This window comes from Sus scrofa, chromosome 4 (genome assembly GCF_054392235.1).
Source record: "Sus scrofa isolate SSC_HxYL_T2T_F1_AM1 chromosome 4, Sscrofa_HxYL_maternal_Yorkshire_Landrace_v2.0, whole genome shotgun sequence".
Lineage (NCBI taxonomy): Eukaryota > Metazoa > Chordata > Mammalia > Artiodactyla > Suidae > Sus > Sus scrofa.
The window spans coordinates 7,433,165-7,454,420 of NC_139386.1; the positions used below are offsets into that span (position 1 = coordinate 7,433,165).

General features: G+C 44.0%; 1 protein-coding gene across 33 annotated transcripts in view; it reads left to right on the forward strand.

Moving 5' to 3' along the window:
• Positions 1-21,256, forward strand: part of ZFAT (zinc finger and AT-hook domain containing) — a 383,679-nt gene that overhangs the window by 349,344 nt on the left and 13,079 nt on the right. For 14 of the 33 annotated variants that reach the window (XR_014842953.1, XR_014842934.1, XR_014842936.1 and 11 more), the window contains 3 exons: positions 1,468-1,637; positions 6,785-6,863; positions 7,194-7,910. The gene's annotated coding sequence lies outside the window, so the exon portion shown is untranslated. Of the gene's footprint in view, positions 1-1,467; positions 1,638-3,002; positions 4,464-6,784; positions 6,864-7,050; positions 9,338-9,604; positions 10,620-10,752; positions 10,954-11,459; positions 11,555-14,231; positions 14,470-15,439; positions 15,601-21,256 lie in introns of those variants that run through there. The other 19 variants (XR_014842957.1, XR_014842958.1, XR_014842930.1 and 16 more) reach the window with 8 other exon arrangements.

The window sequence follows — 21,256 nt, forward strand, 5'->3', positions numbered from 1 at the left end:
CTTAAAGACCCGAAGACTTACTGCAACCTTGAAGATTAAAATAAGGAGGCTTTTGCTCTCAAGGTTAATGATTAAAAAGGAAGAGAGAAAGCCAGGCTGCCAGGCAGTGCCATACACCATGGCCCCTGAGGATGGGGACTGAGCCGGTGGGCTCTGCACCTGCTCCCACCCCCTCTGCCCCCCGAGTCCTTCTCCACGTTCATGACTTACATTTACAAGGTGCCTAATCACTTGGTTAAAGCTGCAGATTTGGGGGAAACACCTGTGAACAGAACTATAACAAGCCATCCCTCGCGCCGTGAGATCTAGAAGAGCTTTAAAAACTATTTAGACTTGGCGTTCCCATGGTGGGGACCTCCACCAAGGTCACAGAATGACTGAGTAGCAGGTTAAGAACCAGACTAGTATCCATGAGGATGCAGGTTTAACCCCTCACCTCGCTCAGTGGGCTAAGGATCTGGTGTTGCTGCAAGCCCCAGCGTAGGTAGGTTGAAGATGTGGCTTGGATCCGGTGTTGCTGTGGCGGTGGTGTAGACTTCAGCTGCAGCTCTGATTCAACCCCTAGCCTGGGAACTTCCATGTGCCATGGGTGTGGCCCTAAAAAGGAAAAAAAAAAAAAAAACTATTTGACCTGATTTAAAATAAAGTTTGTTAAAAGTTTTAAATATTTTACAGATATAAAAACGGAGATTTAGGGAACACGGCGTCATTCCACCAGCAGGTGAGACACAAAGAAGGTCCTTAGGCAGAAATTCCTCTTATTTTGGGGTCAGCCTTTTTTTTTTCTACTTGAGGCTTCAGCTGACTGAGTGAGGTTCACCCGTATTAGGAAGGACCATCTCCTGATGCAAATGTTAAATCTCTTCCCAAAACACGTGCACAGAAATACGCGGAATCATATTCAGCCAAATAATCTGGGCTTCGTCAAGATCACTCATAAAATGAACCATCACAAACATACTCAATACATAACACGTGATGGTCCCTTTCTGCTGCCCACTGGTTGAAAAGACTAACAGTGCACATTCCTGCTTCCGAGGAGTTTGTCGTGGAACCTAGAAGGCCATCACGTGCACAACTACATACAACACAGGTCTTGTTTTGTTTTTTGGTTTTTGGTTTGTTTTTTTTCTTTTTTGTCTTTTTAGGGCCTCGTCTGCACCATATGGAGGGTCCCAGGCTAGGCATCGAATAGGAGCCATAGCAATGCCAAATCCAAGCCGTGTCTGCAACCTACACCACAGCTCGCGGCAACACCGGATCCTTAACCCACAGAGTGAGGCCATGGATCGAACCTGCGTCCACACGGATGCTGGTCAGATTCATTTTTGCTGAACCACAACGGGAACTCCAACACGTTCAGTCATGACAGCGTGCTTGCCTTTCAGTGCTCGCTGTGCCAAGTGCACGTGTCTTTTGATCTCCACAACCTATGGCATAGATGTTAATGACTCTTCCATTTCACAGATGGGGAAGCTGGCTCAGAGAGACCCCAAGGTCACAGAAGGACTAAGTAGCAGGGCTGGAGTTTGAGCCCAGCGGCCTGACTCTTGAGCCTGAGTCTTTAAGGAAACACTTAGGACCAAGCCAGCCTGCTTCAAAGAACAGAGGAAGGACAGCTGGAGAAGAGATCACAGGTACTGTGGGGGGCGTGGGGGGGACGTGGGGGCATGGGGGGAGGCTGGATTGAGCTAGGGAAGAAGGCAGGTATTTTTCTTTTTAATCGCATATTTTTATTCTAGAAGTTTCTAGGATTTATTTCAGGGTTTTCATTTATTCAACAGCTATTCACTGAGGGCCTCCTCTGTGCTGAGCAAAGACTAGACACGAGTATGAAGTGGGACATGGTGGGCTGAGGGCACCTGTCTCATGGGTGCCCTTGTCCTTAATCAGCATTTGCTGAAGGAGGTTCTAAGATGCTGCGTAACCGGATGGCGGCTGAGTTAGCCCACAGGTTGCAGTGTGCCGGCACAAAGAACCCCACTGCCCATCTCTAATATGTCGAGCACATGGAATAACAGGTGCCCAGTGGATGAGGAATGGGTCCAATGGCAGCGAAATACTCCAAGTAATGCAAGGCCAGCAACATAAAATACAACCGCATTAAGCTAAGCAAACTTCTCTCCGTTATTACTTTTTAAGGGAAGGTTAAAAAATCCTCTCATTAAATTTCCTCACACTTAAAAGTGAATGTATAATGACACTAAAATTCCCCCGTGATCCCCTCCTTAATTTTACATTTTGTTTCGTCTCTAAGCTGGATCTTCAGGATGGCGATAATTATCATACCTGTCTTACAGTAGCAGGTGTGAGAATTAAAATTCAGCCAAACTTGTCAAATATTCACCTTTGCGTCTCTGGAGAGCATGCTCAGGGAGTGGTAGGAATCATGGGAGCTGTATGTTTAGGAAGCAAATTAAGCTTGGATCAAGGTGGTCGCTCAGTGAGTAGGGAAGCCCATGACCTGAGATCTGGTTCAAGGACGAGATTCTAGGTTCCCAGGAAGGAGTTTCCATACACAGCGGGGAAAGCTGGTTTGACGTGGTTTCCCAAGTAGGAACAGAGACCAGGAAGACATGGCTTGGAGCTCCCACTGTGGTGCAATGGGATCCGTACCATCTCTGGAGCACTGGGACCCAGGTTCCATCTCCAGGGCAGCACCATGGGTTAAGGATCCCGCCGTGCTGCAGCTGTGGCGTAGGTCACATCTGTGGCTTGCATCTGATCCCTGACCTGGCAACTCCATATGCAGCGGTGCAGCCAGAAAAGAAAAAAAAAAAGACATGACTTATGTCCACGTACCAGCACCAGGCTTGATGGTCACCGAAGTGCGTGCATGTAGGCTGCCTGACTCTGCCTCCAGCACTGGGACCAGGCTGGGGACCAGCGTGGAGCTGAAATGACATGTGCGGGTCCGGTGGCCAGCCTTGATTAAAAGGAGGCACGCTGGAATGAGGCAGCAAGTGGGCCCTGAAAAGATTTTCCTCTTGTTTTCCCTCCAGAGACCGAGCCATTTATTTCAAATTGCAAGGTGGCAAATTTAGCTATGAAATGCTCTCCGACTTCAGGGGGATGGAGTGGTTTAGCCTTCCATGAGTAACAGAGCATGCACACAGCTCAGTGAAGGCCCCCACGGCTGGGGATCGTCACCTCGCAAAGACCTGCCAAGATGCAGTTTGAAAAGCAAACGTGTCAGCAACAGAAGAGGATGCCACAGGGAGCGGCTCAGTCCCCAAAGCTGGGATTGGCTGAGCCTCGGCAGCTGTCACACGTCCACAGAATCTGGGCTTTTCCAAGGACAGTTGAGAACCAGGGCGGAGTGTGACTTTGGTGACTCAGACTTTCTTTGCTTTTAAGCATCACGCTTGCTCTTTCTCCTCTCATGCTTGTAACGTGCACAGCACCTGGAGTGCCTTGCTCCTCACGCCAAAGTCATAACTGCTTGTTTGTTCAACGGCTTGCTTGTTTATTTGCTTACTAATTTATTTCAGCACACATGACAGCTTTTCCATGGAAACTTCCTTCTCTGAGCCTTCGAGTAGAAAATAACCTTTCCCATTTTTGAGCCTCGGGTGATAATATTGACCCCTCGTTTTAAAGCCCATCACAGTCCTGGACAGAAAGGTCTCCACCTGCCCTACCTGGTCCCCCCAGTGTCGTGCCCATTTCTGCTGTACAGCATAGTGACCCAGGCATACATACATACCCATCCTTTTTCTCAAGCTGTCTTCCATCATGTTCTATCCCAGGAGACTGGATATAGTTCCCCGTGCTGTCCAGTAGGACCTCATCACTTATCCATTCTAAATGGGATAGGTTGCATCTACCAACCCCAAACTCCTCATCCATCCCACTTCCTCCTCCTCCCCCTCCATTTATTATAACAAGTGAGCTTATATGTTAGGAACCTTTACAGTTTAAATTATGCTTTCACAAAAATCCTATTTTATCTTCATTGAGACTCTGTGAGATAGAACTGTTAAAATTCTCTCTTAAATGACATAACTGCAGTTCAGAGAGGGGAAGCTTTACCCAAGACAGCGGAATTAGTGTAAGAGCAGACCGGGATTAGAAGTGAGGTCACCTGACTCTAAATCCAGGCTCCTTGCCTACAGACAAGAGGATTATAGCTGGCTTATTGGTTGTCTTGAGTGATTATTTGGAGGTAATTACTAAACTAATTTTCTTTAGAAGGATTTCTTTCTTCCAAATTTCTTACTGACCTGTGAAACAATTTGGGGGCTGAGTGCTCTCCCTGATATTCCATGTCTGTTATTCTGTTCTCCACTCCATCTGATGCTGTACGAAGGGAGAACCCACTGTGCTTTAAAATTCTTCATCCCGTTGAACCTCCACAAAGCCTCTGTGAGGTTAGTGCAGCAAGTTGTTTGATTTTCGTCTAAAAGAGGAAGAAACTGGAACCAAGACAGGCTGAAACAGTTGCTCCAAAGATGCACAATTAGGTAATGAGAGAATCAAGGCCATAACAATGCACTCCTTGTCCCATCCTCAAACCGAAACTCAGTTCAGAATCTTTTCATTTCTGGTGGTTATTAGGAGAATTCTCTGTTCATAGACTTCTCACCCTACACAGCAACCACCAGAGTGATCCATTCCAAATTTAAAATGTGCACAGGGGGCATATATCTGGACAAAACGTTCCTTAAAAAAGACACATGCACCTGCCTGTTCATTGCAGCTCTATTCACAATAGCCAAGACATGGACACAACCCAAATGTCCATCGACAGATGATTGGATGAGGAAGATGTGGTATATATACACAATGGAATACTACTCAGCCATAAAAAACCCCACAAAATAATGCCATTGCAGCAACATGGATGGAACTAGAGACTCTCATACTAGTGAAGTAAGTCAGAAAGAGAAAGACAAATACCGTATGATATCACTTATATCTGGAATATAATATACAGCACAAATGAATCTTTCCACAGAAAAGAAAATCATGGACTTGGAGAACAGACTTGTGGTTGCCCAAGGGGCGGGGGAGGGAGTGGGAGGGATCGGGAGCTTGGGGTTAATGGATGCAAACTATTGCTTTTGGAATGGACTTACAATGAGATCCTGCTGTGGAACACTGGGAACTATGTCTAGTCACTTGTGATGGAGCATGAGAATGTGCGAAAATAGAATGTGTACATGTACGTGTAACTGGGTCACCATGCTGTACAGTAGAAAAACAATTGTATTGGGGAAATAACAATTTAAAAAATTAAAAAATAAAATGTTCATGAGGGTTCCTGTTGTGGCTCAGCAGCTTAAGAAACTGGCATAATGTCCATGAGGATGTGGTTCCATCCCTGGCCTCACTCAGGGGGTAAAGGGCTGGGTGTTGCCACAAGCTGCAGCTTAGGTCTCAGATGCAGCTGTGGCTGTGGCGTAGGCTGCAGCTGCAGTTCTGATTCAACACCTAGCCCAGGAACTTTCCATATGCTGCAGGTACAGCTGTAAAAAGACCAAAAAAATGTTCATAGAAGAAAAGACCCACACATTCAAACTTATAAAAAAATAACCAACTCTCTGTGGCAAACTGTTATATACATGGTGGCTAAACAGTCAGCGTCCAGTGTTTTATTGGGGTTCCATTGCGTGGGCTGACAGAGTAAGTCGCTGGCCGTGAGGCTGACCTCAGGCTCCAGTCTTTCCCCTTTCTCAGCTCAGGTTGATAATTGTGTAGCTCAAAGCCCCAACCCTCTAATCACAATTTTGTTGTAGTAAAGGTAATTGATTATTAATCAATTTATTCTTTGCGAATTACCTCTCGTCTAAAAAACAATTTCCTGTTCTAGTATCACAAAGACATTTTTCTGTATCCTTTTCTGCTCTTTTCATCATTGATCCAATTGGAATTTATTTTTCATTTGTTTTTTTGAGCCTCAGCATCCTCCTCTGTGAAATTAGTGGATTAGATCAGTTAGTCTTTAAGATTCTTTCCATCCTTAAATTTAGTGATAAAAAACCTAGCTTTTACATAGACTTTCTTTTATTTATTTATTTATTTATTTTTTCCACTGTACTGCATGGGGACCAAGTTATACACACATGTATACATACTTTTTCCTCCCATTGTTGTGTTGTGATATATAAGTATCTAGACATAGTTCTCAATGCTACACAGCAGGATCTCATTGTAAGTCCATTCCAAGAGCAATAGTTTGCATCCATTAACCCCAAGCTCCCGATCCCTCCCACTCCCTCCCTCTCCCCCCAGGAAGCCACAAGTCTATTTTCCAAGTCCATGATTTTCTTTTCTGTGGAAACGTTCATTTGTGCTGCATGTTAGATTCCAATTATAAGTGATATATGGTATTTGTCTTTCTCTTTCTGACTTACTTCACTAGTATGAGAGTCTCTAGTTCCATCCCTTGCTGCAAATGGCATTATTTTGTGGGGGTTTTTTATGGCTGAGTAGTATTCCATTGTGTATATATACCACATCTTCCTAATCCAATCATCTGTTGATGGACATTTGGGTTGTGTCCATGTCTTGGCTATTGCGAATAGAGCTGCAATGAACAGGCAGGTGCATGTGTCTTTTTTAAGGAACGTTTTGTCCGGATATATGCCCAAGAGTGGGACTGCGGGGTCATATGGAAGTTCTATGTATAGATTTCTAAGGTACCTCCATACTGTTCTCCACAGTGGCTGTACCAGCTGACATTCCCACCAACAGTTACATAGACTTTCTATGTGCTAGGACTTGTTCTGAGAACTTTACATGTATTGCTTCATTGAAATCCATTTTTTTCACTCTTTTACAGGCACAGCGAGGTTGAACACACAAGTTAATGTTAAACAGCTATTAAGTGACAGAGATGGATTTGAGGCTAAGGTTTGCTCGTAAGTGCCTCATTATGTTCTTCCTCTAAACAGTAACACTATATGCTTCAACCTTCTCGTCGCCTTTATTCTACTTCAATTCTGAAGGGTTTAGCAAGATCAGGCATAGAAGAGTTTTAATGCAGCTTTGTTGAATTTAAGTGAAAATAAATCTTCACGTCTCTTCTTTTCTTCTTGATGTTTACAGCCCTCACGGGTAATGCTCAGCTCTGAGTCCAACACCAGATATCTTCAGATATGTTCAGTTCATAAGGAAACACTGGCGGCTTAGCCCTGAAGACTCTAGGTCCATAGTCACATATCCAGCAGGCGATGTGTCTTTTCTTACAGCTCAGAAACTCCGATGGATCTGCCTGGCTTTCTTGTCCATGGATGGGTTTTCCTATTAGCACTCGCTCTTCAGCACCTAGACTCTGCGGTCTGTGGACAGAGAGGCGATGTATTGACTGAACGCCCCAGGAACTAGGCGAATAACAATAAGTGTCCCCAAAGATGTGGATATCGGGTTCCCTCGCATCATGTTTAAATTCTACCCCAAACCGGAAAATGGCCAGCGCCCTTGGCCCCAGAGACCTGTCTCCTTCCGTTCCCTGCCCTCTCTGCTCCCCAGGTAAATGCATTGAGCTCCTCTCCTTCCTCTCTGACGAGGTCCCAGCAGAGCCAGCCTGAGGAGGGGTTGGGGGAGGAGAGAAAGGTGACCCTTAGCCACAGTGGCAGCTTCACCTGCCAGTGGTTTCGTGTTTCCTACACGGAGCTGAGGTTCAGGTTCACTGTCTCATTTACTCCTGAGGGGAGGATTATTGTCCGCACTTTACAGGGACAACACCGAGGCCGAGAAAGTATTACCAGCCCAGAGCTAACAAACTACAGCTCCGGTGGAGGAAAGCCGGGATTTCTTCCCGTTCACATCTGTTTGACTTCCAAACCCGCTTCTCTTTCTTTCTCATTCTCATTATTGCTGTTGTGAGGAGGAGGAGGAGGAGGAATGCTGCCTAAGAGTCAGCTCTTTGTAGTGGAACTTGTGCATGCCTCAAGCTAGAAAGAAAATCAAAAGGATGCAACGTGTTTCCGTGTCAGTGCAAACATATTTGGGGGGAGAGGCTGGTCCTTGGTTGCCTTCTTTCACCAGTACTTGGAAAGTCTCAACTGAAGAAAGAATATGGGGAGTTCCTGTTGTGGCTCAGTGGGTTAAGAACCCCGCTGGGGATGCGGGCTCAATCCCTGGCCCCTCTCAGTGGGTTAAGGATCTGTCATTGCTACAAGCTTCAGCAAAGATCACAGATGTGGCTCAGATCCAGCATTGTTGTGGCTGTGGCTGTGGCCAGCAGCTGTAACTCCAATTCGACCTCTAGCCCAGGAGCTTCCATATGCTGCAAGTGCAGCCCTACAAAGAAAAAAGGGAAGAAGAGGAAAAAAAAAAAAAAAAAAGCCCATGGGCTCTAAATCAGGGAGACAGGGCTGGGGCAAAGCACTTCAACCCCTGAGCCTCGGTTTCCCCATCATAAAAAAAGGGGTGTAGCATCAAAAAAGGCGTTGTATATATACAGCATCTGATGGATAAGACAGGAGCCCAGGGGGTGGCATAGTTAAACTCTGATTACCCAGAATCAGACAGGCTTGGTTCCAGTTCTGCTGTTTACTTGCTGTGCGATGACCTTGGGCCACTCCTTAACCTCTTTATGTCTCAGTTTCCTCTTCTGCGAACTGGGGGGAAATTAGAGCACAGCCGTCACAGGGTACTTAGGAGTACAGAGCCGTGCCCCTCTCACACCAGTCCCTGTAGGATGCTTTTCATCCTACAGCAAGTGCTTGCAAGCAGTGGCTGCCTTCCTTGCCCAGGTAGGAAATGTCCAGTAGGCACTGTCTGGTCCACACACCCGGTGCCTGGGGTATCCTCTGGGTGCTGGGTGTGCTGGAATCCTTCTTGGTCCCAGCAGTTGGTCCCTCCTCCCAGAGCTGGCAGGGGTCTGAAAAGGTACACAATTAACCCTTCCCTGCCTGGATTGGATGTACACTCAACCACCTAATTCCCAGCTCCTTGCGGGTCATTAACTGTTTAATGTGTTTGAGGGATGTCTCTTAACCTTGCACCTCATTAGAACGAGTGATTTTGTGAGGCAATAAACCAGCCTTGCCTCTAATGGAACCAGATTCCAGCACCTTTTTTTTTTTTTTTCTAAGAGCCTTATAAAGAAAGCTATTACAGGTTTGGAAAGATTGATTTTATTTAAAACCGAATATGTATGAGAGCAGCCAGAGTGGTTATGACATAAATTACTTTGATATATTGAGTGCAAAAGCAAATGCAATTTCTTTTCTCCCTTTTAGCTTTCTGTGTTCGGCAGAGGGGTGGTGATTTATCTTCTTCCCCGTTTCGATCTGACGTAGGTTGCTTTTAACTCAAGGGAAGAAGGACAGATGGCTTGTGTTGGAGGGACTTGCAGGAGGAGAACAGGAAAGAAAAACAAAAGAAAGAAGACCTCTCCTTCAATCTCTGGGTCCTCAAGTGATTGTGCTTGTTCCCCGCCCCCCTGCCCCCCCCCACCACCCCCTGGGGAGAAAATTAAAGCAAACAGAAGAAACATCTCAAATGGAAATCAATAAGCTGTTTACTATGTCATTATCTTAAGCTCAATTTTTACATAACAAACCATAATTACATATGATAAATATCAAACCTCCTCACTGAGAAACACAGAGAATATATTCCATTATAATCGAATTTTCACTTCTTTTTCCAGGTTCTTTGGATCCTCTCTTGGATATTAGTTCCAGGAAAGAAGAAATAGGCAGTCAGGTTCATTTTCTGATGTCACAGCTCTCACGACCCCTGTTCCTCTTTTGAGAAAATTACTCTTCTTTGCTCATGTTGATACCAAACATTTTCTTTAGGGCTCTGCCTGTGGCTCCTTGGTGCTGGAGAGGGTCTGCTCTCACCCGTGTGCTCTGCCAATGTTGACTTTCTGGCTTGAATCCTGAATGCAAAACTTGGAAGTTCCGGATTAAATAAAGCTTAAGATGTCTTATTGTTGAGGCTTTTCGGAGCTTTTAATGTGTAACCGTGCGTCACACATCTTGGAGATGCTCGGCTTCCCCAACGTTTAGCAAAGAACGCTTTCTACAGAGCGTCTCCAAGTAATCCCATTCTGTTAAACGTATTGGAGAGGGTTTACCAGGCCTTTCCCAGGAGCATCTTCCTTGCTCATCTAAACTTACCTCTTCTGTCTGCTCTGCATCCCACTCTGAGTTATGACGGCACAGAATTCATCACCACCTCTGAACATATTCTGCTCCCGCCCCCCTCCCCAACCCCCCTGGCCTCACGCAGCACACACAAGTTTCTCCTCTTCAAAAGCCATTTCTCCTCCTCCTGCCCCTGGCACATTCCGACATCTTTGAGAACCAGTTGGGTGGTCCCCTCTTCAGGGGCCTCCCCAGGCAGAGTTATGGAGACCTTCTGGGAAGTCGGTGATGCCTACAGAGACGGCTTAGCACACGTACGTGTGTGACAGCCTGGCCTTGACTGTGAGCATCACTGGGCTTTTGAAACCTTGGTTCAATAGCGTGTTCAAAACCAAACCAAACCAAAGGCCTTCAGGCAGTGAGAATACCTCCCTGAGATTGGAAAACCTTCTGGAAAGCCGCTGAACTGAAAGGTGTTTCGGAAGAACGATAGGTGGCCAGGACGCTGTCCACAGAGAAGGCTGAATGGGCTTCTTCTCAAAGGCCCTTTGTTCGGCTGGATGGAGTTTGCAGGTTTGGGGTGAAAGCTGAATTGCTCAAGGTGGGAGGAGCTGGGACCCGTCTTCAAATCAACCCTCCCCAGACTGTCCTTCGCTTGAAAGTTTAGCTTTGCTGATGTGTATCCGTGTCCATTGCTGCTCCGCAGGTGCAACCTTAAGGAGGAGAGTGAGACACTAGATGTTTCTGGCACCTCCCGTTGACAGAAGCCAATTGACAAAGGGATCTAGGCCATGCGGTCTGCAGAGATAAAGCCCCGAGGGCACAGAGCAGCCCCCCCAAAAAGGGAAGAGAAAGTATAAAGCGACGGTGGATTGAAAAGTGGAGGAGCAACCTGCCATTCTTAGAGGTTTATTCATTTCCATTCCTACAGCAATATATAAAATGTTGATTAAGCTATTGCCTCTCCAACATAGTGTGTCTGCCAAGTATGTTTTCCCCATCATCTCATAGCTGGAAAATATGACACTATACTTTTAATAGCTTTTCTCTTTTGATATGTCAGTCGATGTTTTAAGACCTATTTACATTTTTCTTCTCTGAAAATCAGGAATTTCACATCGTTTGCCTGTATGTTCCATTGAAGGGCCTTTTCCCCTTTGTTTCTGAGCTTAACTGTACTTGTTTTCAGTTTATATTTTTGTTTTTGCAATGTTTATATTTTTTTCCATGCAGACATGTTTTTGTGTTCAGTTTATCACACTTCCAGAGAGTGTGGGTTTTATGCCATACTTATGCCTTCTGTATGTTGAGATTTTATATGTATATTTTTTCTACTAAGTACATGATTTAAAAATTAAGTCTTGACATTCCCATGTGGCTGATCGAGTTAAGTATCCTGTGTTGTCACTGCAGTGGCTTGGGTGGCGCGAGTTCGATCCTTGACCCACACATGCCGTGGGTGAGGCCACAGGACAAAAAAAACAGTCCTTGAATCCTCAGCAATTTCTGTAAGTATAAGGGTTGAGATACTCCCCTCCAAATCACCACTGTTTTTCCTAACACCATTCATTGAGTAATTGCATTTTATCTCCTGAATTGTAGTTTCATTTTTTTCAAATGCCAAATTCTGACATATATTTTGTTTGATTCTGGGCTTTGTATTCCACCCCTTGTCCTGCCTGTCTGTTCATGTACCGGTACTACTTTGCTTTCATGATACCTTTATCATGCAGGAAACGTCTAGCCTGACCTATAATTTATTTATGCATTTTCTACTATTATTGCGTGAACTTGTCTGCTCCACTTCAAATTAATTATGAAAGCCTATAGGATATTCTTCAGCTCTTAAAAAAATCAGAAAATAAGAACAGGCAGTGAGGGAAACATTAGATTATTTTCCATTCACTAACAAAATTTTCAGTAGTTTGGAGGAACTCTGATTTTTTCAGATATTTTCAGATATTTTTGTCATTTGTCTTTTCTTTTAGGGCTGCACCCACGGCATATGGAGGCTCCCAGGCTAGGGGTCTAATCGGATCTACAGCCACCAGCCTATGCCACAGCCACAGCAACGCCAATCCGAGCCGTGTCTGCGACCTACACCACAGCTCACGAGGTCAGGGATCGAACCCGCAACCTCATGGTTTCTAGTTGGATTCATTTCTGCTGCACTACAACAGGAACTCCCAGATATTTTTTATATCCTTGACTAGCATAATTCAGAAGAGAAATGAGATCTGGGGACAATCGATACTTCTGTAATAATTGTTGAAGTGTGTGTCCACTCAAGGGTCAGAGAATGATCTCTTTATAGAAACCCAGGTTTTCAGATTCCTAAGCCTAGAAAAGAATCTCATTCTCCATTCTGACAGAGTTGGGATTCAAAACCTGGTTCGTGCTTAATAGTTGAGTAATCTTTGGCAGAGCTTTTTATTTCCTCTGTACTTTTTAAAAGATAAAGTGGAGATGATATAATTAAGAAGGATTATGATGTATTATAAAATTAGGTTTAAGTCTCAGACTCAGTCTTTAATTATTTTTGACCTTGGGCAAGTCCCTTAAATTCCCTCAATATGTTTCTTCATCAATAAAGTTGGAGCTAACACTTTGGAATAATAAACTCTCTCTTAAATGTTGGCCCTGCAGAATTAATAAGTGTAGCTGTTCTTTCTAATATACTGTATGCAATGCATTCATCATAGTGTTTGCAGACTTGGTTACTGAGGAAGGAGAGAAGAAGGGAGGGGTGTGGGGTGGGAGAAGAAGGGGGAGGTATTTGATTTTACAGCCGTGAAGGAAAGCAATGTTTTTTGGTCACCACATGGAACAGTTGCTCCTTTACCCCCAGCCACCTGACATTGTAGACCAATTGTGTGACACACAGGTACTTCCCTTCTTGATATAAGTTAGTCCCCTCTTCAATCTTGTTAAACTACATAGCACAACAAAACCAAATCCAAGAAAGTTTAACCGAGGCCTTTGGATTGATTGAACAGCTTGTCAGTGGTCTCCTCCCTCCCACGTACAATGGGTTTTCATTAGAATTTCGTTGTCTACCTTGGAGTGGTTGAAACCATTCACATGATGGATTAATCAATTTCCAAGTTAATGCCTTCGCATGTGGTAATGACTTGCTCAGACATCTCTCTGGCTGTTTGAATGGGCTTTAAGGCATTAAGTAGGACAGTGGAGGAACCCAACTTTCAATTAAGAAAGAAAGTTGCAAAGAGTCCTTTCCTTACCTAGAAAATGAACCAAGGCTGATTATTTTCTTTTTTCTTTTTCCTCGTGATATATACAAGATTAAAAAAAGCTAAGCCTATTAAAAAAAATCATTTACATCTTCCAAATTGTAGTGCTAGTGGATGCATCGTTAAGTATGAATGAGTTGCAATAAAAACACATTAATTAGTATAAAAAAACCCCACAAGATTTCAAGTTCATTTGGCTCTCCTCAAAAGGATAGATGGCAATATATGTATGTATTTACACATAAATAAGAACAACTAAATCATTTATCTGTGAAGAATGCAAAGGGATAGAGAGAGAGAGAACCCACCAAATGATCATTTCCACAAACCCCAACTGCATTTCAGTCATGGGCAATCTTTTTCCTGGTTACTGCACTCATAAAATGCCTGTAAAAATGACATCATGCAGTTCCTTATTTATAGTCTGTCAATATCCCATGGATCGCATTGGTTGAGATTACAAGGCGAAAGATGATTTTCCACCCGTTTTAACTGCTACTCTTTTCTGTGTCCTCTGGACCCTGAATGCCAATCTGCTCCTCTGACAATTTTACAGCCCAGGGTACAATGACAAGTCTGTAATTAAAGTTTGGAAAATAGTGGAGCACTCGCTGAAGCCCAAACCTCAGCTGGTCCTGCTGTCATATCCATTTTATGGTTTTGAGTCCAGTGACCAGTTGGGCTTGAGCTGGGGGAAGAAAAGTTTGCAATGAAAAATGACATCTTGGGGGTGTTCCCGTTTGCAATTATTCTTGGCTACCAAAGGCCGAGTTGGAGGTGAGAACTCTTTGGCTCAGCACACTGTGTCTATAGGATGCTAAGGTATTAAAAGTAGACTTATTGCTAAACCAAAACGTTCTATTTCTGGGTCCCTCTTGAAGAATAAGAAGGGTTTCCCTCTTTTTTTTTTTTTTTTTTTTTTTTTTAACGGCAGGAGAGGTAATTTGGAAAGCCACAGTGAGGTTCTGGAGGAAGAGTCTTAGAGAAGATAAGATTTTTCAAGGAGAGGCCACCGGGAGGAGGAACCTTCATCCCCGTCACTGTGCCCGTTCTTAATGGTAGAAAGCCGCCCAGCTGCCACTTGCCTGCTGCCGGAGTGCTCCTCTTCTCCCTCGTCCAGCTAATGCTGAGGCCGAGACAGTGAGCCGCAGGGGCTTCATCCATCCACCAAGGTCTGTCCCAAAGCCTGTCGTCACAGACTAGAAGTGCTGCCCTTCAGAAGCCACGGTCCCCTGTGACGTGTGTTGGTTTCTGAATAAAGGAGTGAGCATTTTAGTTTGTGAGATGTCAAGATTCAGGAGAGCATATGAGAGTTTAAGCAGTTCAGTGTGATGGGAGGAACCATCATTTGCGGGAAATGGGGTGGAGAAGATGAGGACCAGTTGGGTCAAAAACGGTTGGAGGGAAAACTAAGCCAGAGTGGCTGATGGGTCACTTTCTTCTGTGTGTTCTTACTCCATAGTGCATATGGCCCTTTTTAGATCTGGTTGCACTTGTAAAATATAAGTTGCCTATAACTTCACTATAAGACCTTGAGGAAGAAGAATGTTTGTTGTTTCCTTTCTATCCCAAATGACCAGTACAGTGCTTGGCTCAATAGTATTACATAGTACTATATAATTTTAGCCAGTTAATTATTAAGAGCATAGATAATAGAGTCAAATAGACTTGGGTTTAAGTCATGACCTGCTACCTACCTCCCAGGACCTTGTACAACTTAATTGTCTGAGCACCAGCATATGAGTAAGATAATAAGAAGAGGAAAATTTTATTATTTTATAGAATTTCTAATTTTTTATTACATTTCCCTAGAGTCAGCTATGTGCCAGGCATTGATAAACTTTTTACATCCATCATCTCATTTAATTCTCATATAAACTCTTTGTCATAGCTATGATTTTATTACAATTATTCAATCAATAAATAGTAATGCATGCATAATATCACTCATTTAAATATTGACAAATAAAGTACTTGAATTATTGTTTATTTATTTTCCATCTCAGTTTGACTAAGAAAACTGATGTTGAAGCTAAAGAAACGGAATATAAACTGTCCCCATGCATTAGTTATCTGTTACTATGTAATTACCCCAAAACATAGTGACTTAAAGCAGCAGTAAACATTTATTGTCTCACACAGTTTTTGCAGGTCAGAAGTCTAGGAGCAGCCTGGCTAGGTGTTTCTGGCTCAGGATTTCTTGTGAAATTATCATCAAGACTTTGGCTGAGATGCAGTCATTTGAAGGCTTGCCTGGGGCTAGAGGATCCCCTTTGAAGATGGTGTACCCACATGCTTGACAGGTTAGTGCTGGCTATTGACAAGAGGCTTCAGCGCCGTGACGTATGCATGTTTCTCCATAGGGCTGGTTGAGTGTCCTCACAGCATAGCAGCTGGTATCTCAGAGATTGGGTAATCCAAGAGAAAATGAGGCCAAAGCCTTGAAAGTCATACTCTGTCATTTCTGAAATATTCCTTTAGTTATAGTCTTATTCAAGAGCATGAAAATCAGGAAGCAAAACACATCGAAGGCCATCTTGAAGAGTGGCTACTACCATGTAGGTTAAGAGGATGAGAAAAACAGAAGGATCCCAGGGTTAGATCTATACAAAATAACTGTTGTGTACTATGGCTAACATAACTAATGTATGGCTCGGGATGGGTTGGGATGTGTAATTGACGCCTGAAGACATAGACAATGCGAAAGTGAGAGAGGTCAGATTGTGTGTGGTTATGTGTGTGTTTCAGGATAGGCAACATGACTTAGGAGATCTGTCTGGGTAGAGACAGACTTTCTTTGAAAACTTGAATACTCTTTTTGAAAGCTTGGCTGGAGGAAGGTGTAGAGAGCATGGATGACCTTCATCTCAAATACGCAGACAGGGGAACCTGCGTAAACCAGGCACATCCCTCAGAATGAAATTTGTGAGTCAGTGATCTGGTAGCAGACGCTTGTGTTTCAGACAAAAGACAATGTGTTTCAGATAATGCCAGTAACTAGCTTGAAATAGGATGTCCCTGAATTAATTTAAGTAGAAATAAAATGAAAAAAAATTGTGATAATAAAGAAGTAATAAAGACCTATTTCCAAAACCAACAATTCTTATTCAGCAGTATCTTTAGGAGAGAAAGATGATGATATTTAGATCAGCAAATCTGGGTCAAATGCATCCCAAGAAATTAACAAGCCTTTATTATTTTAAGCAGAAAAGAGTTGGGGGGGGGACAAAACTGAGATCTTCTTTTCTTTTTCTTTTTGGGGCCACACTTGTGGCATGTGGAGGTTCCCAGGTTAGGGTCGAACCAGCGCTGCAGCTGCCGGCCTACACCACAGCCACAGCAATGCCAGATCCTAGCCACGCCTGCACCCTACACCGCAGACCATGGCAACACTGAACCCTTAACCCATGGAGTGAGGCCAGGGATCGAACCCACATCCTCATGGATACTGGTCAGGTTCTTAATCCTCTGAGCCACAATAGGAACTCCCCAAAACTGAGATTTCTGAACAAGAAATACATGGCTCCTTCAAAGAAGTTATATCATTTTCATTATTTTCAAGCTCAAGTGGTTGACCTGCACTCATGGCCAAGTTCAGAGGGCAGTTTTGCAGCAGCTCATCAAATTATATCTGAAGTCTAGAGTCATTGGGCTCTTCCTCCCATGGACACCCCCAGCTCCTCATCCCCCCCGCCCCAGTCATGCTGAGGAACAAAGCCTGTCTGCATTCCAGTATAATTTATTCTTCATTAGTCTAATCTCTGACTTGTTCATGATTACATTCAATTTCAGTGTTTACAGATTCATTTTCACAGTATTTCCTCTGGGTTTATTGTTTCCACTGGTAAAAATTCACTGAGCCCTCTATGTCAGAGTAAGCTGATGTAATGAGCCAAGGGCTGTTGCTCTGACTCAAAGGCCTAGAGAGTTTCGAGAGCAGATAGACGGTGCTCTGCCTGGGAGAACTTGAGCTTCTGACTCCTTTGCTTTTCTCAGACTTCTGTGATGTTGGATGCGGACAAGGTTGGGAGGCGAGAGTAGGCTTTGAGGAAGCAGGTGCATTGTGAGTGTGCTTTGGTGTATCACGGAGACGTCTCTTAACTCCCTCCCCTGACTCCCCACCAGCCCATCCGTGTGGTTACCATGGGGAAGTGCCGTGGAAGTAGATGATAAAACTCTCTCACGGTGATCGTGCACTGAGAAATGTCTTATTCATTTTTCTGTCTTTGAATGCATGTTGATTCTGAAGACCTAGGTGTGGAAAAAATGGGCAGTTGTAGGGAAGTTTATTCAATCACTCATTTATTCATTCAATCCGCATTTCCTCAGGGCGTATTGTAGATTAGTACCAGCTTATGTCCAAAGGTAAATGATGTGACTCTCCAGTTCTGGAGACTCAGTCCACGTTGCCTCCACGCAGCATCTTCCAATGGCGTATATTTGATCCATCAACAAAGGAATGGCAGGATTTACTTCTGTCACTGATATGTCTGTAGTAATGCCATCCTTTACCAGTTCCCTTGAAGGCCTCTGTGCTCAAAACTTTGAATTTCCTCTGAGAATGGACATGAAAGTACCCATTTTATCCAAGTCTAAACAGGTTCCAAAACTTTCCCATAAACTTGCACCAGAACCAAGGCAACCTTTAATTTTCTTTCCCAAGATCTTGACTGTACTCTGATCTTTTCTTCGTTGGGATTATTTCAGTCGAAAGTAAGAAAACACCTGGAGTTCCCGTTGTGGCTCAGCAGGTTAAGAACCCAACATGGTGTCCATGAGGATGTGGGTTCGATCCTTGGCCTTGCTCAGTGGGTTAAGGATCCTGGGTGGCTGTGGCTGTGGTGTAGGTCAGCAGCTACAGCTCCAATTCAGTCCCTAGCCTGGGAACTTCCATATACCACAGGTGTGGCCCTAAAAAGCAAAGCAAAACAAAACAAACCAAAACACAATAACGTAATAAAACACCTCATTTAAACTGACTTGACTACAAAAGGGAACATATTGCTTTATGTGACGCATCCTCAGGAATCCTCCGCCTCCAGCGCGGTTGCATATGTACTTTAACGATAGCAGCGGGGATGCGGTTTCCCTTTCTCTCTGCAGCTTGGTGCTGCTCTCTCTGCACTGACCTCATTCTCCAGTAGGACCTCAGAGTCACCAGCTGCCTCAATACAGCTCTTCCACTGCATCCTACTGGGCTAAAACTCAGCATAAAAATGACCATGTGAAGTATGACCAATTGAAGTCATGACATTCACTCTGATTGGATGGGCTCAGGTCCTGGGCCCTCCCCCAGGGCCCGTTGTCCTGACGATAGTATGCCTCATATCATCCTTCTCCAGGACTGGGGTTGAACTCAAGTCAGACCACGTGGTGTGAGAGTGGGGCAGTGGACATCTCCAAAAAACAGTTGGGCCCAATGTCTCACAAAGCGGGGAAAGATGCCACAGAAGCAAATCACACATGTTCACTTGATTTAATTTAATATAGTTGATTGATTTAATTTAATATAAAACATTTAAAATATTTTCTTACCTATATAAAGTGAGGAAGGAATTTGCAATTGTATTTTATTATGTGCTGGAAAAACACATCTGACGTACTGTGTTTAACTAATGCATTAGTTTGGCCCATTTTGGATAAAGTGACCACATAAAATGGGGTGGGGAGAAGACTAAAATATGCCGTATAAAAGCAGAGGAGTTCCCTGGAGTTCCCATCGTGGCACAGCGGAAACGAATCCAGCTAGGAGCCATGAGGTTGCGGGTTTGATCCCCAGCCTCGCCTGGTGGGTTAAGGATCTGGCGCTGCCGTGAGCTGCAGCATAGGTTGCAGATGCAGCTCAGATCTGGCATTGCTGTGGCTGTGGCGTAGCCCAGCAGCTGCAGCTCTGATTCGACTCCTAGCCTGGGAACTTCTGTACCTGCAGCCCTGAGAATAAAAATAGGGAAGTAGTTCAAGAGATGAGGATGTGCAACCTCAGGGAGCTTTTAGGACTTTGCAGCACGGAGAAAGAGCATTGCATCATTTATTTAAAGCACCTTAAAGCAGAAGTCAAAGCAGATTTGCTCTTGAGATGCAGAGATTTTTACTGATAAATAGCTGCCCAGGGCAAAAGCAGGTGCCTTGGTTAGTACTGCGTTTCCTATCACTGCAATGGCTCCAGCGCCGTTCTATTAGGCTATCTGTCAAGAATGCTGTAGACAAGAGCCCACTGATGAGTGAGTGGTTATGCTGGCTAAACTTTGAACACCCTTGATGCCTGAGATCTAATGATTTCCTGTGATTTGTAAATTAAACATGAAGAATACTGGGACAGTGGAGATTATATTGGGTAGCAAGAGACAACTCTTGAGTGTAGATTACCTGGGGAAAAAAACCAAAACAGAACAGGAAGGATGTCTTAAGAGAGGATGTGGAAGATTAAGTAGGTTGACAGGAAAGCGTGGAGTTTGATTGTTGGTCCTGATAATAAAAAGAGGATTAAATGGAACCAATGGAGAATATGGGAAAGGCAAATTGAGTCAACTCTGTATTTGTGCACTGATGATGCTGTTATTATTATGGGGTGTTTGCTGCCTTTCTTGCTCTGCCGTGAGTAAGCCGGGAGTGTGAAGGCCTTCAGGTATATTCTCAATGGTCCCTCTGCTTCTATTTCTGGAAAACGATTTTCTACCTTCACAAATCCTTCTATGAGGGCATTTTTCCATTTTCTTCCTCAATGCATTCCATCGAGTCACAACTGAAGTTTAGCTCAAGATTACCTTGCTGTTACTTTCTTCTGTTTCCTCCTAGAATTTCCTCCTTATCATTTAAGGAGACCTAAAACCTGGGCTGTTTGAAAATATAAAGCCCGGAAGTCACTGTTATTTAAAGGTAGATTGACCTCATTTGCATTTTGACAGCAACTTTGCTTCAGTAGAGCATGGACCATCTTTAAAATTGCTCAGTTCAGGAGTCTCCTTGTGGTGCTGCAGGTTAAGAATCTAGCATTGTCACTGCAACGACTAGGTCACTGCTGTGCTGCGGGTTCAATCCCTAGCCTGGGAACTTCCATGTGCCACAGGCACTGTTAAAAATAAAATAAAACAAGATAAGATAAAATAGGTCAAATAAAATAAAAATAAAACAAGATAAGTCAAATTAAATTAAATTAAATTAAATTGCTCCTTTCAACAATGTCCAAATTATGAGGGTATACTAACATGTCACCAGCTGTCCTGGACCCTTTAGTCAACCTCCGGGGTCTGTTTTCTCATGGAACTTACAGATGCATGGCTGCTGAGCAACTCATCCCTTATCTGTAAAGTGGAGATTATAATACAGATCTCCCTGGGATGGGGAGGAGTTGAACGTGCAAATTCTTTGTAAATCGTTGAATGGAATTTGGTTTTAAGAGGTACTGCTATTAATAGAAAGCCACTATCAAGTGAAATGACTGAGCTCTGGCTCATTTCACCTAAACCCAGGCAGTTTCTGAGTTTGCGATGCTGCCCTGCTGCGGACGGACCGTTGACAGCCTCAGAATGTGCGAATCTCTAACGAAGATTCCTGTGCTCTTCCAGGGCGGCTCCCGCACAGAATCACTGTGCTTTTTTGGTGACCAGTATTTCCCTTCTCCAAGCCATTCCCTGCTCTTGTCACCCCAAGGCTTGCCCGAGCCAGTATTCAGAGCCTGGGGTGCTCTCCCTTTCCACATGTACCTGCCCAAATCTTAGCATGCCCACAAATTTTGGAAAACTCCATACATCTTCCCTGTTATCCGCCTACTCATACAGAAACCTCCAGGTCGTTGCATATCAAAGACAAGTGTTTTCGTGTTTTTATTATGCTAGCCATGACGTCTCTATTTTGCCACTGCTTTAAATTCTGAGAAGTCTTTCTTGTTAGGTATTTAACACTTCAAGGGAAAGGACTGTTTCTGCTCATCTCTGTATTTCCAGCTCGGGGCATGGCTGT